This window comes from Elephas maximus, chromosome 7 (assembly GCF_024166365.1).
Source record: "Elephas maximus indicus isolate mEleMax1 chromosome 7, mEleMax1 primary haplotype, whole genome shotgun sequence".
Classification (NCBI taxonomy): Eukaryota; Metazoa; Chordata; class Mammalia; order Proboscidea; family Elephantidae; genus Elephas; species Elephas maximus.
The window spans coordinates 93,485,838-93,505,073 of NC_064825.1; positions in this window are offsets into that span (position 1 = coordinate 93,485,838).

Here is a 19,236-nt window from a genome sequence, read left to right on the forward strand (position 1 = left end):
TAAACTTAATAGCTAACTTGTGGAAGCATCTTTTTCTGAGAGATGGTTGCCATTAATTTTATACCTTAAAGGGAGGTAGCATGGAATAATGAGTGGGGCAAAGAAATTGGAGTCAAATGGCTTGACTGGTATTGAGTCCTAACTCTGCTCATTGCTGCTGAATGACTTGGGACAATTCAGTTAAACTCTCTGGTTCTCAACTTGTGCATCTGTAAAATGAAGATAATGTAAATAAGAATTGTTAAATGTTTGAGTGAGATCATACAGTATAAAACTTTGTGAAACAATAGTAGTGATAAAGTAAACACACAAGATCTAAGAAATTCTAACATGAAAAAAGATAAGGTGACTGGTATCTGAACACACAATTCTATGATAGAGCTTCCTAGTATCATTATTTCCACCTACATCCTTACAAAGAAATGACCAAAAAAAGTCCTAAAAAATCCCAAATATAGAGTTAGTATCACATGTTCTATGATATAACACTGGTGAGTAAGATCTGGAAACATGATGGGCATGGAAATAGCTGAAGAGGTAAAAAGTATTGCCTGTTTGCCTATGATTTGAGATGTAAGTGTAGATGCGTAGTTGATGCCATGAGGTCAAAGAGATTGCTGGCTGAGCAAAAACCCACACTTCATGGAGGAAGAAATTATGGTGACTCAGCCATCACAGTAGACAGATAAGAAAATAAGGACTATCAAAAATGTTTATCCTACTTAATCAACCAGCAAAGGGTACTTAAAGAATGCTTCTTGGTAGGATGGATGAAATAATTAGTAAATGAAAACATGAATGAATTGTTATTAAAATCTGCAGAAAGGTACCCTGACAAAAGATAGTATATTTAATGAACAATTTTCAAACTGCCTAGAAGACACTCCCATAAAAGAAAATGAAGGAGAAGAAGGAAACAGAGAAAAGAAACATGTTTTGATCACTCATTTGTCATGTAAAGTTCTAAGCACTTTGCATACAGTATGACAGTAAATTCTCCAAAAAAGCCACCTGGACTAAATTTGTCAGATAATGTTCTAAGCACTTCCCATGCATTTTAATAGTTAACCTTTCAAAAGCCACATGGATTAAGGAATATTATTCTCATTTTATGTATAAGAAAAACTATTCACAGAAAGTTTAACCAGTTTGCTCAAAGTCAACCTGTTACAAATGGTAGAACAGGAATTTGAACCCAGTCTGATGCCTATCAATTGTTCAAGTATAAATTTTCAAAAGGTTAAAATTATAATGATCGTGCATATATAAAATGAACAACATATGAATGATTGTATTCATTAATTAGTGAGGGAACCAATCAGAAGTTATACAAGCTCAAAGAACATTTGAGAAGCTGTGTATATATAAGCAATGTTAGAATAAGATTGCTGGCTTTAATACAAAATTAGTTAATGTCCAACAGGGACGTAAATATTTAGAGTTAACTGTTCAACTGGACTGAAATTATCTACAGCTTTTTCAGACGAAATCTCAAGTTAACAAATGACTTCATTACGTCTGTGGGCTTTAATTAATAGTAAATAGTGGGTTGAACTATGAACATTGCCAAGATGATCCTTGGTTGGCCTTTGCCCCCATATGATATTGAAAGGATATGCTGCTGACCATTCTGTTTTTTTCCAATATTCAGATAATTTTTCTGACATAATTTAATAATATGATGCTTGCACATACATATATATATAATTTTAGATTCACACCAACCATGTGAGAAATTTAATGTCTGTGTTATACTAATTTTTGTTTTACAAAGAAAGAAGCTGATAGAGAGAAAAAACTGACATCCAATTCATATGTTTGAGACAGGATTCAAACTTGGATGTGTCTTTTTTTTTTTTTAATATGAATCTCCAGATTATTTTCAATATACTCTGATGCCTTGCATGTTTGTTTTTGTTAGGTGCCATCGAGCCAGTAAAACAGAATGAAATACTGTCCAGTCTTGTGCCGTCCTCACAGTCACTGGTATGTTTGAGCCCATTGTTGTAGCAACTGTGTCCATCTATCCACTGAAGGTCTTCCTCTTTTTTGCTGACCCTCTACTTTACCAAGTATTATGTCCTTCTCCAAGGACTCATCCCTCCTAATAACATGTCCAAAGTATGTGAGACGTAGTCTCGCCATTCTTGCTTCTAAGGATCATTCTGCCTGTACGTCTTCCAAGATAGATTTGTTTGTTCTTCTGTCAGTCCATGGTGTATTCATCATTCTTCATCAACACCGTAATTCAAAGTATCATAATTCAATACCATTAAATTATAATAACTTTTGCTCTTTATCATATAAAGCCATTTTTCTTCATAAACCCTTTTAGTGAAAAACCATTTATTTATCATTTCTATAGGAAGAATAAAAGTCAATACAACTCTGCTCCTGATCTTGAAGAACCCACCAGGCTGTATGTTTCCATTCCATGAAACAGTTTAATCTGAGAACAGGTAAATAGAAATATAATGCATTATTTAAATCATGATGATTTCCATCCTGAAGCCCTGGTGGCACAGTGGTTAAGCACTATGGCTGCTAATCAAAAAGTTGGCAGTTCAAACCCACCAGCCAATCCTTGGAAACCCTATGAAGCCATTCTACTGTGTACCATTGGGTCGCCATGAGTCAGAATTGACTTGACGTAAGGGGTTTGATTAATTATTTTGAATTTTCATCTAACCAATACTTAAAGAGTGTATGTTTGTGCAAAATACTAGGCAAATGCCCCTAGGAATATAAAGATCAAGAGGATACAATCTTTGCTGCTGTGGGATTTCCAGTCTACTGATTAGACATTTTAATATTTTTCTTAAATCCTTCTATGACTTCTATTGTCATCGCTTAGGTCATATTTATTTTTTTTTTAATAAAAAGTTAATTTGGACATCTAAATTAACTGTCTGGGTGGTTTCATTTCCTGGACTGATTATCTGCAATATAATGCTGTGAAGTACTGGCATCATGTTTAAAAACACAAATACCATGCAATGTAAAATGGGCTCTATTAATGGTGAGTACAAAGTAATATAGAAATAGATAAGTATAGAAGATGTACCATGCTAGCAATGTTAGGGAAAGAGGTGTAAATGGGAGGGACATTGAAAACAAACTTAAGGATGACTAGAAATCTACCAGACAGAGATTTCAGGAAAGGTATTTCCTGACTTGGATGTGGGCTTGAGGGGAGGTGCACGTGGTAGTCATGGAGTGGTGCCATTCAGAGCTCCCTTCAAGAGACAATCTGCCACATGTGAAGCTATGAGCTGATAGCCTCCATTTGTATGAGCATTTGGCCCCTGCCACACTGCTTGAATTGAGGTCATGCTCTTCTGTGGCAGTCCCATCCAATGACCAAGCATGAAGGGTAATGCTAGGATCTGGTTATTTCTGCACAATACAAGATTTCCTTCAGGCAATCTTTGCAACAGAGCTGTGCATTGAACTGACTGAGACTTTCTCTAAGGTACACCAAAGTATGGGGCACTTCTACCCAATCCTTTTTCCTTCTTTTCTCCTTTTAAAAGTGTGAGACTGACATGGTGGTATGAAGACCTTCCTTTTCTGCTCTGGCTCTCCACTTTGTCATTCATAGGCATTGCTCCCAATAACCACTTGCTCTTCTAGCAGATATTTTGGTATCTGTGTCCTGAAGGATCCAAATTAAAACAGTGTATTAAGGTTAAACAAAAAAAAAAAGGAAAAAGACATGGTATGTTACATGCTTTGTTCTTGTTGGGGAAATCATATACCTGAACAATTTTGGCATGGTGAATTCAGGCAAATATATGCACAGTACTAAGCCATGGTGGCGTAGTGGTTAATAGCTTGGCTGCTAACAGAAAGGTCAGAAGTTCGAATCCACCAGCCACTCCTTGGAAATCTTATGGAAACCTATAGTGTCGCTGGTGTCAGAATCAACTGGGTAGCAATGGGCTTTTTTCTTTTAAGAGGTTACTTGGGCATAATGGATGTTTACTTCAACAAAATTTGGTCTGACTGATGCTTCCTCTGAAAACAAAACACCTGATAAGCTAAAAAATACAAACCCAAACCATTACTGTTGAGTTGATTCCGACTCATAGCAACCCTATAGGACAGAGTAGAACTGCTCCATAGGATTTCCAAGGAGTGGTTGGTGGATTTGAACTGCTGATGTTTTGTTTAGCCACCAAACGCTTAACCAGTATGCAAAGTAAGATACATACCCTAGAGGCTTGCATATTATAATAACTTTAGGAATTGGAGATTTGCGAGGTTTACACTTGAAAAATCTCTCCTGCCATTGGGAATTGATCCTCTGGATGGGACTAGTAGCCCCCGTAATCACGTCATTCAAAGAAGGAATACTTGCTGCTTGGACCCAGGCACTATCTCACCAGGAATGAATCCCAGCTGCAGAGTGTAAAGGGGAATTATTATTAATAGTTCTTCTTATGCCCACCATCAAGGATAGCAATGCTTTGTAAGTAAAAGCGAATGGGATAAAGGTCCAGAAGCTGAGCATGGGAATAAAGAATGTTTAAATAGGGTGTTGTTGTTGTTAGGGGCTGTCGAGTCGGTTCTGACTCATAGCGACCCTATGCACAACAGAACGAAACACTGCCTGGTCCTGCGCCATGCTTAAGATCGTTCTTACGCTTGAGCCCATTGTTGCAGCCACTGTGTCAATCCACCTCTTTGAGGGTCTTCCTCTTTTCCACTGACCCTGTACTCTGCCAAGCATGATATCCTTCTCCAGGGACTGATCCCTCCTGACCACTTGTCCAAAGTATGTAAGATGCAGTCTCACCATCCTTGCTTCTAAGGAGCATTCTGGTAGTATTTCTTCCAAGACAGATTTGTTCGTTTTTCTGGCAGTCTTTGGTATATTCAATATTCTTCGCCAACACCATAATTCAAAGGCATCAATTCTTCTTCAGTCTCCCTTATTCATTGTCCAGCTTTCGCATGCATATGATGCAATTGAAAATACCATTGCTGGGGTCAGGCGCACCTTAGTCTTCAAGGTGACATCTTTGCTCTTCAACACTTTGAAGAGGTCCTTTGCAGCAGATTTACCCAATGCAATGCTTCTTTTGATTTCTTGACTGCTGCTTCCATGGCTGTTGATTGTGGATCCAAGTAAAATGAAATCCTTGACAACTTCAATCTTTTCTCCTTTTATCATGATGTTGCTCATTGGTCCAGTTGTGAGGATTTTTGTTTTCTTTAAGTTGAGGTGCAATCCATACTGAAGGCTGTGGTCTTTGATCTTCATTAGTAAGTGCTTCAAGTCCTTTTCACTTTCAGCAAGCAAGGTTGTGTCATCTGCATAATGCAGGTTGTTAATGAATTGTTAAATAGTGTGCAAGATTCTATTTTACAATTCTTGCTTTTTGTATCAGGGATTATTCAATAACTGCAATTTTTATTAAGTCATAAAGATATTATTTAACCAAACTTTGAGATTAAGCATTGATATTTAATCAAAAAATACAAGTAATAAATATGTTCACTGTTACAGCTTATACTGAGCTACTTTTTTGTGTATCAAACACTTCTGATGAATAAAATTAACATTAGATGAATTTATAAATAAAACTACATAGATTTTTGAAATATTAATGTTATGCCTACAATAGAAAACTAAAAATAATTACTAGAGAACATCTTTGAGAAACAGATGCAATGGTGTATGCATTTCTAATAAATTACTTACAGTCCATTATGGTACGATATGCCTTTGAACACTAATCTATCAGGAGATGACTGTGTAATGAAATTACAACTGTCCTTATATTTTCTTCTTCCCTCCAAGAAGCATTATGCCTGTGGATAAAAAGAAAACGTTGATTTACACAAAATCCTTTTTCCTTTATGTGCAAAATGATTATTCTAAAAAAATACATATAATTGAATTGTCATCTGAAGCATCTCTCTTTCATTCTGCACAATAAAAGCCAATTACGGGAGATATAGATCTCAGTAAATCTATTAAAGAATTGCTTGTTTATCCCTGAAAATCCAGAAAAATATTACATATAAATTGAGTTGCCCTATCCAGCTTATGAACTCAAAACCTCATACAGCCCAGATTTTCACCCCTAGAGAGTAACTTAAAGCAATTTGAGATCATGAAACCGAGAGTTGGAAATATGCAGTACACTTGTCTATTATGTCTTCCTCAAATTATTTTGTTTAATCTTTTTTAGACACCAAGCTGATGTAAATTCAAAATCCAATCGTACACTTTATAGATCAATATCTGTTTATCTTCCATATACATTACAATCATTGCTAAGTAATGCCTTCTTTTTTGGGCACTTTTTCCTAAGAAGTTGATTTCCATAAACACAGCTGCTCTAATGGACACATAAAAAATAAGAAAATGATATCAATCACTCTTGGAGAGCTAGGAGAATCAAATGCCACAACAGTCAGTAACGAGAGAGAGAGAGAAAGAAGAAAAAGTGCATAGTGGACTTAGAGATGAATGTTGTCTTTGGGGTATTTAAAAGCATGTGTAAAGGGGTGCAGTAGCACAGTGAAATAAATAGAAATGTTCTTGTGACTCTAAATACATAAGATAGTATCATCAGTGCAAATACAAGGAGGCTACATGATCAATCATCCAGTTTGGGATTGAATGTCTTTATTCTTCACCTTGTTTTTTTTGTTTGTTTGGTTGGTTGTTTCTTAATTTACATAGTTATCAATACTGAAGTAATATGTACAAAAGCCTTTCTTGATATCTCCTCATTGTTATCATGGTTATGTGTTTGGTATCTATATTTTCAGTTCTTTCTCTCTCTTACTCTGTCTGCAGTGAGTATTTGGTTTTGTTTGTTCATTTGCTTTGAAAATTAGTAGAAAAAAAAGTTATCATCTCAGTAGATTTTAAAAAAAAGGTAGAAGCCGAAGCTCTTTTGAAATAAAAACAAACTAGAGAGAAGGAAATTTCGTCATCCAGCTAAAGGGCATCTATAGAAACTCGCAGCTAACATCATACTGAAGAAAAAAGGCTTTTTCCCTAAGAACAGGAAGGAGACAAGGATGTCCACTCTTGCCACTCCTGTTCAACATGAGAGCTTATGGACAAGTACAGCAAGGTTTCAGAATACAAGATCAGTATACAAAAATCAGTTGCTATTTTTCATATGCTATTTTATCAATAAACAATCTGAAAATATTACAAAAATTTTAAATTAACATCAAAAAGAATGAAATACTTAGAAATAAACTTATGAAAACAAGTTTTATGGATTGACTGTGTTCCCCCAAAATATGTGTTGTAAATCCAAACCTGTATGCCTATGGTTACAATCCCATTTGGGAATGGACTGCCTTTGTTATGTTAGTGAGGTAGGGTTTTTATGGGGTCTGTTTTGAGTCAATCTCTTTTGACATATAAAAGACATTAAACAAGCAAGCTAGCAAATAGAGATGAGGAAAGAGAGATGCCAAGCCACACAGAGATCACTCAGGAGCAGAGGCTCGAAAGAGACAAGGACCTTCCTCCAGAGCTGACAGAGAGAGCCTTCCTTCTTAAAGCTGACATCCTGAATTCAGTCTTCTAGCTTCCTAAGCTGTGAGAAAATAAATTTCCATTTGTTAAAGCTACCTACTTGTGGTATTTCTGTTTTAGCAGCACTAGATGACTAAGACAGAATTTGGTACCAGTAGAGTGTGGTGCTACTCTAACAGATACCTAAAATGTGGGAGTGGTTTTGGAATGGGTAATAGGTAGAGGCTGAGTTTTAAGTTGCCTAATGATAAAAGCCTAGATTGCCTTGACGAGTACATTGGTAGAATTATGAATGGCAAAGGCAATTCTGGTGAGGGCTGAGAAGGAAGTGAAGCCAGCTATTGGGGAAAGTCTCTATAGTCTTAGAAAATACATATGGCATGAGCAACAGAATGTTACTACAAACGTGGACATTATATGTGATTCTCATTAGGCTTTAAAAGAAAATGATGAGAGTATGATTAGGCAATGGAAGAAGGGTGATTCTTTTTATGCAGTGGTAAAGAACTTGTCTGAATTATTTGCAAAAGTTTGGTGGACAGTAGAACTTGTAAGTGATAAACTTGAATATGTGACCGATGAGATTTCTAAGCAAGATTTTGAAGGGGGCACGTGGTTTCTCCTTGCTTCTTATAGTAAAACATGTGAGGAAAGAGATGAACTTAAAAACTAACTGTGCAAAATGAAAACAAAACTTAAAGATTTGGAAAATTCAGTTGTGCAAACTGAGGATATATGTGCTAGAATGTTCACCAAGGGTGTGCTACATGATCTTTTGTTAAAGAGATTAAGTCTGTGAATGATGGTTCTAACCAATTACCACAACAGAAAACCCATCAGCTTAAACTGAAGGGGACAAAGAAAGAATAAAAGGAGAGAACACTGCCTCTTGGTATTCTACAGGTACGAGACAGGTGAAAGGAAATACATCTGTTGTCCTCCAAGAAAATAAAATAATCCCTGGAGCACCTCTGAGATCACCAGAACTGTTGGAAGGAACACAGGAAGAAGGACTGCTTCAATTTCAAAGGGTTAAACCATGGCCTGCAGGGTTTTAAAGGATGGAACCAGAGCCTCCAAGATTTCAAAGAGACAGATCTTCACCAAGTGGGTTCTGGAATGTGATACTGCCATTCAAGAGTGCCAGGAGAATGAGGTCACTGCCCAAAGCTTAGGGTTAGGGCTGCCATGCTCAAGGGGCAGAAGAATAGGACCTGCCAGTATCAAGGGGAGGTTACCACTCAGGTGAACTAGGAAAATGGGGGCTCCCAAAGGCAAGCAAGCAGAGTTGCCATCCCAGTGTGCCTGGAAGGTGGAGCTGAAGCCCAGGGCGGAGGGGCCTCCACTCAGAATCCAGAGGGTATGGCCAAAACCCAGAGTCCTGAGGGCAGAACATTGCCCAGATGATCCCGAAGAACAGATGTTTATTTTCAAGCCTTTAGAGCTAATGTAAATTGCTTTGCTGGGTTTTGTACTTGCTTGGTACCTGTTGACCCTTCTTTCCCTCCAATTTCACCCATTTGTAATGGAAACAACTACATTGTGCCTGTTCTACCAATGTACTTTGGAAACAGAAAACTTGTATTCTAGATCTCACAGGTGATGGAGTGAAAGTGTTTTACATGTGACAAGGACATGAATTTTGGGGGCTGGAGGGTGGAATGTTACGGACTGGATCGTGTCCCCCAAAAATGTATGTGAAGTTACCTAAGCCATAATTCCCAGTATTGTGTGGTTGCCGTCCATTTTTCAATCTGGTATAATTATCCTGTGTGTTGTAAATACTGACCTCTATGATGTTAATAAGGCAGGATTAGAGACAGTAATGTTAATGAGTTAGGACAAAACCTATAGGATTAGGATGCATATTGAGTCAATCTCTTTTGAGATGTAAAAGAGAAAAGTGACCAAAGAGGAGAGGGACCTCATTACCATGAAGCATCAAGGTCCAGGAGCAGATCCTGCCCTTTGGATTCTGAGTCCCTTGCTAAGAAGCTCCTAGACCAAGGGAAGATTGATGGCAAGGGCCTTCTGCCAGAGCTGAAAGAGAGAAAAAACCTTTCCCTGGAGACTGTGCCCTAAATTCAGACATCTAATCTCCTAGACTGTGAAAGAATAAATCCCTGTTCTTTAAAGCCATTCACTTGTGGTATTTCTGTTATAGCAGCACTAGATAACTAAGGCAACAAGTTCATAGATGAAGAGGAATTTTTTTCCCAGGATGGAATATGTCTCACCCATATTTGACTTACATGATTTAGGAGATAAGATTTTGGAATTGGAGTTGATTTAAGACTTTTGGGATGATGTGATGGAGTGAATGTGTTTTGCACATGCCAAGGACATGAATTTTGAGGGGCCACAGGGTGGGATATTATAGATTGAATTATGTCCCCCCAAATTGTGTTATAAATCCTGACCTCTATACCTGTGCTTATAATCCTATTTGAAAATGAGTTGTCTTTGTTATGTCAGTGAGGCAGAATTAGTGTGCGGTGTATCTTTGGTCAATCTCTTTTGACAAATAAAAGATTAAACAAGCAAGCTAGCAAGCACAGATGAGGAAAGAAAGATGCCAAGCCACACGAAGATTGCCCAGGAGCAGAGGCTCAAAAGAGACAAGGACCTTCTTCCAGAGCCGATAGAGAGAGAAGAACTTCCCTTAGAGCCATCACACTGAATTCAGGCTTCTAGTCTCTTAAACAGTGAGAAAATAAATGTTTGATTGTTACAGGGCACTCGATAACTAAGACACAAGTCAAGACTTATACACTGAAAGTACCAAACATCACTGCGTGAAGTAAAAGGCCTACATCTGTGTTCATGGATGTTGTTGTTAAGTGCTGTTAACTCGGCTTCTACTCATAGCAACCCTATGCACAACAGAAGCAGCCAGTTCCCACCCACATCATCCTCAAAATCAGTGCTATATTTCAGCTCATTGTTGCAGCCCCAGTGTCAATGCATCTCGCCGTAGGTCTTCCTCTTTTTTTGATGACCCTTTACTTTACCATACATGATATTCTTCTCCAGAGACAGGTCCCCCGTGATAATATGTCCAAAGCACTTGAGACAAAGTTTTATCATCTTCACTTCCAAGGGGCATTCTGGCTATACTTCTTCCAAGACAGGCTTGTTCGTTCTTCTGGCAGTCCATGGTATATATAACATTCTTTGCCAACACCATAATTCAAAGGTGCCAAATGAATAAGAAATGAGGTCTTCCTTATATATTGTCTAACTTTCACATACATATAAGGTGATTGAAAATACCATGGCTTGGATCAGGTGCACCTTACTCTTCAAAGTGACCTCTTTGTTTTTCAACACTTTAAAGAGGTGTTTTACAGCAGATTTGTCCAGTGTAATACTTGGTTTGTTCTTTTTTCTTTTTTTTTTATTGTACCTTAGATGAAGGTTTATAGAACAAACTAGGTTCTCATTTGACAGTTAGTATAACTATTGTTTTCTGATATTGGTTAACAACCCCAGGACATGTCAACACTATCCCTTTTCAGCCTCAGGTTCCCTATTATCAGCTTTCCTGTTCCCTCCTGCCTTCTCGTCCTTGATGCTGGGGTGGTGTGACCCTTTAGTCTCCTTTTGCTTTATGAGCCTGTCTAGTCTTTGGTTGAAGTGTGAACCTCAGGAGCGACTTCATTACTGAGCTAAAAGGGTGTCTAGGGGCCATACTCTCAGCGTTTCTCCAGTTTCTGTCAGGCCAGTAAGTATGGTCTTTTTTAGTGAGTTAGAATTTTGTTCTATATTTTTCTCCAGCTCTGTCCAGAACCCTCAATTGGGATCTCTGTCAGAGCAGTCAGTGGTGGTAGTCAGGCACCATCCAGCTGTACTGGACCCAGTCTGTTGCAGGCTGTGGTAGTTGTTTGATTTCTAGACTGCTGCTTCCATGGGCACTGATTGTGGAACCAAGAAAAATGAAATATTTGTCCACTTCAATCTTTTATCAAAATGTTTCTTTTTTTTTTTAAAAACCAAAGGAGCATTTTTATTTCTTATGTAAAGCCTACTTCACACATCAAATAATGCAGAGAATGTCAAAACATGCACAAAAACAAAAATCGCAACCAACTCCTCAATAATTATGTAGCTTCATAGCCCTGTGATGATGTGAATTTGGGATTATTCTAGAACTACTGAATCAAAACGGGAAGGCTGAGATCAGTCAGAATCCTGGGAACCAGAGGTGGCCAGTACGATTCTGAGCTGCAGGATGCCCCAGTGTTTGAAAAATTAGACAGCGTCTTCACAGTACAAACACTAGTAATTCTTAAATACAATCTCCCTCAAAATTCGAAATGAATGATTCAAATTTTGCTTTTTTCCATTCTTTCCTATTTTTTTTTTTTCTGTTATGGAAAAACAGGCATGTGATCTCAGGAAAAATTTCATAAACATTTGGAGATAGAAGATTTGAATAAAAAATGTTCTCTTTTTCTCTTCCTCTTCCCACCACCAGGAGTGATGTTGACCGACTGTATATCATTTTCTAATATAACCCATGGCTGTCAAATCAACTCTGACTCATGGCGACCCTATGGGTTACAGAGTAGAACTGCTCCATAGAGTTTTCTTGACTATAATTTTTTTTTTTAATTAACTTTTATTAAGCTTCAAGTGAACGTTTACAAATCCAATCAGTCTGTCACATATGAGTTTACATACATCTCACTCCCTACTTCCACTTGCTCTCCTCCTCTTGAGTCAGCCCTTTCAGTCTCTCCTTTCGTGACAATTTTGCCGGCTTCCCTCTCTCTCTATCCTCCCATCCCCCCTCCAGACAAGAGTTGCCAACACAATCTCAAGTGTCCACCTGATATCATTAGCTCACTCTTCATCAGCGTCTCTCTCCCACCCGCTGACCAGTCCCTTTCATGTCTGATGAGTTGTCTTCGGGGATGGTTCTTGTCCTGTGCCAACAGAAGGTCTGGGGACCATGGCCCCCGGGATTCCTCTAGTCTCAGTCAGACCATTAAGTTTGGTCATTTTATGAGAATTTGGGGTCTGCATCCCACTGATCTCCTGCTCCCTCAGGGGTCCTCTGCTGTGCTCCCTGTCAGGGCAGTCATCTATTGTGGCCAGGCACCAACTAGTTCTTCTGGTCTCAGGATGATGTAGGTCTCTGGTTCATGTGGCCCTTTCTGTCTCTTGGGCTCTTAGTTGTCGTGTGAGGTGGGTGGAGACCAACTGATGCATCTTAGATGGCTGCTTGTTAGCATTTAAGACCCCAGACACCACATTTCAAAGTGGGATGCAGAATGATTTCATAATACAATTATTTTGCCAATTGACTTAGAAGTCCCCGCAAACCATGTTCCCCAGACCCCCCGCCCTTGCTCCGCTGACCTTTGAAGCATTTATTTTATCCCGGAAACTTCTTTGCTTTTGGTCCAGTCCAATTGAGCTGACCTTCCATGTATTGCGTGTTGTCTTTCCCTTCACCTAAAGCAGTTCTTATATACTGATTGATCAATAAAAAACCCTCACCCACCCTCCCTCCCTCCCCGCTTCGTAACCACAAAAGTATGTGTTCTTCTCAGGTTTACTATTTCTCAAGATCTTATAATAGTGGTCTTATACAGTATTTATCCTTTTGCAACTGACTCATTTCGCTCAGCATAATGCCTTCCAGGTTCCTCCATGTTATGAAATGTTTCAGAGATTCGTCACTGTTCTTTATCGATGCGTAGTATTCCATTGTGTGAATATACCACAATTTATTTACCCATTCATCCGTTGATGGACACCTTGGTTGCTTCCAACTTTTTGCTATTGTAAACAGAGCTGCAATAAACATGGGTGTGCATATATCTGTTTGTGTGAAGGCTCTTGTATCTCTAGGGTATATTCCGAGGAGTGGGATTTCTGGGTTGTATGGTAGTTCTATTTCTAACTGTTTAAGATAACTCCAGATAGATTTCCAAAGTGGTTGTACTATTTGACATTCCCACCAGCAGTGTATAAGAGTTCCAATCTCTCCCCAGCCTCTCCAACATTTATTATTTTGTGTTTTTTGGATTAATGCCAGCCTTGCCGGTGTGAGATGGAATCTCATCATAGTTTTAATTTGCATTTCTCTAATGGCTAATGATCGTGAGCATTTTCTCATGTATCTGTTGGCTGCCTGAATATCTTCTTTAGTGAAATGTGTATTCATATCCTTTGCCCACTTCTTGATTGGGTTGTTTGTCTTTTTGTGGTTGAGTTTTGACAGAATCATGTATATTTTAGAGATCAGGCGCTGGTCGGAGATGTCATAGCTGAAAATTCTTTCCCAGTCTGTAGGTGGTCTTTTTACTCTTTTGGTGAAGTCTTTAGATGAGCATAGGTGTTTGATTTTTAGGAGCTCCCAGTTATCGGGTTTCTCTTCATCATTTTTGGTAATGTTTTGTATTCTGTTTATGCCTTGTATTAGGGCTCCTGGGGTTGTTGCAATTTTTTCTTCCATGATCTTTATCGTTTTAGTCTTTATGTTTAGGTCTTTGATCCACTTGGAGTTAGTTTTTGTGCATGGTGTAAGGTATGGGTCCTGTTTCATTTTTTTGCAAATGGATATCCAGTTATGCCAGCACCATTTGTTAAAAAGGCTATCTTTTCCCCAATTAATTCACACTCATCCTTTGTCAAATATCAGCTGCTCATATGTGGATGGATCTATGTCTGGGTTCTCAATTCTGTTCCATTGGTCTATGTGCCTGTTGTTGTACCAGTAGCAGGCTGTTTTGACTACTGTGGCTGTATAATAGGTTCTGAAATCAGGTAGAGTGAGGCCTCCCACTTTCTTCTTCTTTTTCAGTAGTGCTTTGCTTATCCGGGGCTTCTTTCCCTTCCATATGAAATTGGTGATTTGTTTCTCTATCCCCTTGAAATATGACATTGGAATTTGGATCGGAAGTGCGTTATATGTATGGATGGCTTTTGGTAGAATAGACATTTTTACTATGTTAAGTCTTCCTATCCATGAGCAAGGTATGTTTTTCCACTTAAGTATGTCCTTTTGAATTTCTTGTAGTAGAGCTTTGTAGTTTTCTTTGTATAGGTCTTTTACATCCTTGGTAAGATTTATTCCTAAGTATCTTATCTTCTTGGGGGCTACTGTGAATGGTATTGATTTGGTGATTTCCTCTTCGGTGTTCTTTTTGTTGATGTAGAGGAATCCAAGTGATTTTTGTGTGTTTATTTTATAACCTGAGACTGCCAAACTCTTCTATTAGTTTCAGTAATTTTCTGGAGGATTCCTTAGGGTTTTCTGTGTATATAATCATGTCATCTGCAAATAATGATAACTTTACTTCCTCCTTGCCAATCCGGATACCTTTTATTTCTTTGTCTAGCCTAATTGCCCTGGCTAGGACTTCCAGCACGATGTTGAATAAGAGCGGTGATAAAGGGCATCCTTGTCTGGTTCCCGTTCTCAAGGGAAATGCTTTCAGGTTCTCTCCATTTAGAGTGATGTTGGCTGTTGGCTTTGCACAGATGCCCTTTATTATGTTGAGGAATTTTCCTTCAATTCCTATTTTGGTTAGAGTTTTTATCATAAATGTGTGTTGGACTTTGTCAAATGCCTTTTCTGCATCAATTGATAAGATCATGTGGTTTTTGTCTTTTGTTTTATTTATGTGATGGATTACATTAATGGTTTTTCTGATATTAAACCAGGCTTGCATACCTGGTATAAATCCCACTTGATCAGGGTGAATTATTTTTTTGATGTGTTGTTGGATTCTATTGGCTAGAATTTTGTTGAGGATTTTTGCATCTATGTTCATGAGGGATATAGGTCTATAATTTTCTTTTTTTGTAATGTCTTTACCTGGTTTTGGTATCAGGGAGATGGTGGCTTCATAGAATGAGTTGGGTAGTATTCCGTCATTTTCTATGCTTTGGAATACCTTTAGTAGTAGTGGTGTTAACTCTTCTCTGAAGGTTTGGTAGAACTCTGCAGTGAAGCCGTCCGGGCCAGGGCTTTTTTTTGTTAGGAGTTTTTTGATGACCGTTTCAATCTCTTTTTTTGTTATGGGTCTATTTAGTTGTTCTACTTCTGAATGTGTTAGTTTAGGTAGGTAGTGTTTTTCCAGGAATTCATCCATTTCTTCTAGGTTTGCAAATTTGTTAGAGTACAATTTTTCATAATAATCTGAAATGATTCTTTTAATTTCATTTGGTTCTGTTGTGATGTGGTCCTTCTCATTTCTTATTCGGGTTATTTGTTTCCTTTCCTGTATTTCTTTAGTCAGTCTAGCCAATGGTTTATCAATTTTGTTAATTTTTTCAAAGAACCAGCTTTTGGCTTTGTTAATTCTTTCAATTGTTTTTCTGTTCTCTAATTCATTTAGTTCAGCTCTAATTTTTATGATTTGTTTTCTTCTGGTGCCTGATGGGTTCTTTTGTTGCTCACTTTCTATTTGTTCAAGTTGTAGGGACAGTTCTCTGATTTCGGCTCTTTCTTCTTTTTGTATGTGTGCATTTATTGATATAAATTGGCCTCTGAGCACTGCTTTTGCTGTGTCCCAGAGGTTTTGATAGGAAGTATTTTCATTCTCGTTGCTTTCTATGAATTTCCTTATTCCCTCCTTGATGTCTTCTATAACCCAGTCTTTTTTCAGGAGGGTATTGTTCATTTTCCAAGTATTTGATTTCTTTTCCCTAGTTTTTCTGTTATTGATCTCTAGTTTTATTGCCTTGTGGTCTGAGAAGATGCTTTGTAATATTTCGATGTTTTGGATTCTGGAAAGATTTGTTTTATGACCTAATATGTGGTCTATTCTAGAGAATGTTCCATGTGCACTAGAAAAAAAAGTATATTTTGTAGCAGTTCGGTGGAGAGTTCTGTATAAGTCGATGAGGTCAAGTTGGTTGATTGTTGTAATTAGATCTTCCGTGTCTCTATTGAGCTTCTTACTGGATGTCCTGTCCTTCTCCGAAAGTGGTGTGTTGAAGTCTCCTACTATAATTGTGGAGGTATCTATCTCGCTTTTCAATTCTGTTAAAATTTGATTTATGTATCTTGCAGCCCTGTCATTGGGTGCATAAATATTTAATATGGTTATGTCTTCCTGATCAATTGTCCCTTTTATCATTATATAGTGTCCTTCTTTATCCTTTGTGGCGGATTTAAGTCTAAAGTCTATTTTGTCAGAAATTAATATTGCTACTCTTCTTCTTTTTTGCTTATTGTTTGCTTGATATATTTTTTTCCATCCTTTGAGTTTTAGTTTGTTTGTGTCTCTAAGTCTAAGGTGCGTCTCTTGTAGGCAGCATATAGATGGATCGTGTTTTTTTATCCAGTCCGTGACTCTCTGTCTCTTTATTGGTGCATTTAGTCCATTTACATTCAGCGTAATTATCGATAAGTAAGTTTTTAGTGCTGTCATTTTGATGCCTTTTCATGTGTGTTTTTGGCCATTTCATTTTTGCACATGCTTTTTTGTGCTGAGACGTTTTTCTTAGTAGCTTGTGAGATCCTCATTTTCATAATGTTCAACTTTGTGTTTATTGAGTCGTTATGTTTTTCTTGGCTTTTTTCTTGAGTTATGGAATTGATATTCCTTTTTGTGGTTACCTTTTTATTTACCCCTATTTTTCTAAGTAAAAACCTAACTTGTATCCTTCTCTATCGCCTTGTATCACTCTCCATCTGGCAGTTCAATGCCTCCTATATTTAGTCCCTCTTTTTGATTATTGTGATCGTTTATGTACTGATTTCCATGATTTCCTGTTGTGTGTATTATTTTTTTTATTTATTTTATTTTTTAGAATTAGTCTTAATTTGTTTGTTTTTGTGCTTTCCCTATTTGAGTTGCGTTGATATCAGGACGTTCTGTTTTGTGACCTTGTATTGTGCTGGTACCTGATATTATTGGTCATCCGGCCAAACAATCTCCTTTAGCATTTCTTGCAGTCTTGGTTTAGTTTTTGCAAATTCTCTAAACTTGTGTTTATCTGTAAATATCTTAATTTCTCCTTCATATTTCAGAGAGAGTTTTGCTGGATATATGATCCTTGGTTGGCAGTTTTTCTCGTTCAGTGCTCTGTATACGTCGTCCCATTCCCTTCTTGCCTGCATGGTTTCTGCTGAGTAGTCTGAACTTATTCTTATTGATTCTCCCTTGAAGGAAACCTTTCTTTTCTCCCTGGCTGCTTTTAAAATTTTCTGTTTGTCTTTGGTTTTGGCAAGTTTGATGATAATATGTCTTGGTGTTTTTCTTTTTGGATCAATCTTAAATGGGGTTCGATGAGCATCTTGGATAGATATCCTTTTGTCTTTCATGATGTCAGGGAAGTTTTGTGTCAGGATTTCTTCAACTATTTTCTCTGTGTTTTCTGTCCCCCCTCCCTGTTCTGGGACTCCAATCACTCACAAGTTATCCTTCTTGATAGAGTCCCACATGATTCTTAGGGTTTCTTCATTTTTTTAAATTCTTTTATCTGATTTTTTTTCAGCTATGTTGGTGTTGTTTCCCTGGTCCTCCAGAAGTCCCAGTCTACATTCTAATTGCTGGAGTGTGCTCCTCTGACTTCCTATTGCGTTGTCTAATTCTGTAATTTTATTGTTAATCTTTTGGATTTCTACATGCTGTCTCTCTATGGATTCTTGCAACTTGTTAATTTTTCCACTATGTTCTTGAATAATCTTTTTGAGTTCTTCAACAGTTTTATCAGTGTGTTCCTTGGCTTTTTCTGCATTTATCCTAATTTCATTTGTGATATCTTTAAGCATTCTGTAAATTAGTTTTTTATATTCTGTATCTGATAATTCCAGGATTGTATCTTCATTTGGGAAAGATTTTGATTCTTTTGTTTGGGGGGTTGGAGAAGCTGTCATGGTCTGTTTCTTTATGTGGTTTGATATGGACTGCTGTCTCCGAGCCATCACTGGGAAACTAGATTATCCAGGTAGTCGGCTAAAAGAAAATGCAGTCAGATCCTTATCTGAATTCTCCCTCTGGCTCCAGGTATTCGGATGTTAATGGGGCCGCCTGGGGAGGGTGGGGGAGGGATCAGAGAGCTAGGAGTGTAGCAGCACAGAATATAGAGCTGAACACCGAGTTCACGCTCCGCCCCCGTTCGCCAAAATCCGGGCGGGATGGGTCCCCGGCTAGGACGCTGCTTTCCTTGCTCGGAGACCAGTCACTTCCTCCCGGGGACTTCTCCCTCCGGTGCGCGACACCGCTGGCATGCACTGGGTGGGTGTTTCCCGCACGAACGGGTGGGCCCGCCCCCAGGGTCTATTCAGGCTATTATAATTGGGCCCCGCGGTCACGCCCCACCCATGCGTGCGCCCAAATCCCAGCGGGACGACTTCCGGGTTGGGACGCTGCTTTCCCCATTCTGGAACCAGTCACTTCCTCCCGGGGACTTCTCCTTCCAGTGCACCACACCTCTCGCGTGAACTGGGTGGGTGTCACCCGCACGGCCAGGTGGGCCCGCCCCCTGGGTCAATTCAGGGTAATAAAAATGGACCCTGTGCGCACGCCCCGCCCGCGTGCGCGCCCAAATCCCAGCAGGACGGCACCCCGTCTGGGATGCTGCTTTCCCCGCTCCGGGAGCAATCACTTCCTCCCGGTGACTTTTCCTTCCGGTGTGCCACACCTCTCGTGCGAACTGGGTGGGCGTCACTCTCACGACCAGGTGGGCCCGCCCCCTGGGTCAATTCAGGGTAATAAAAATGCACCCCGCGCTCATGCCCCGCCCACACGCATGCC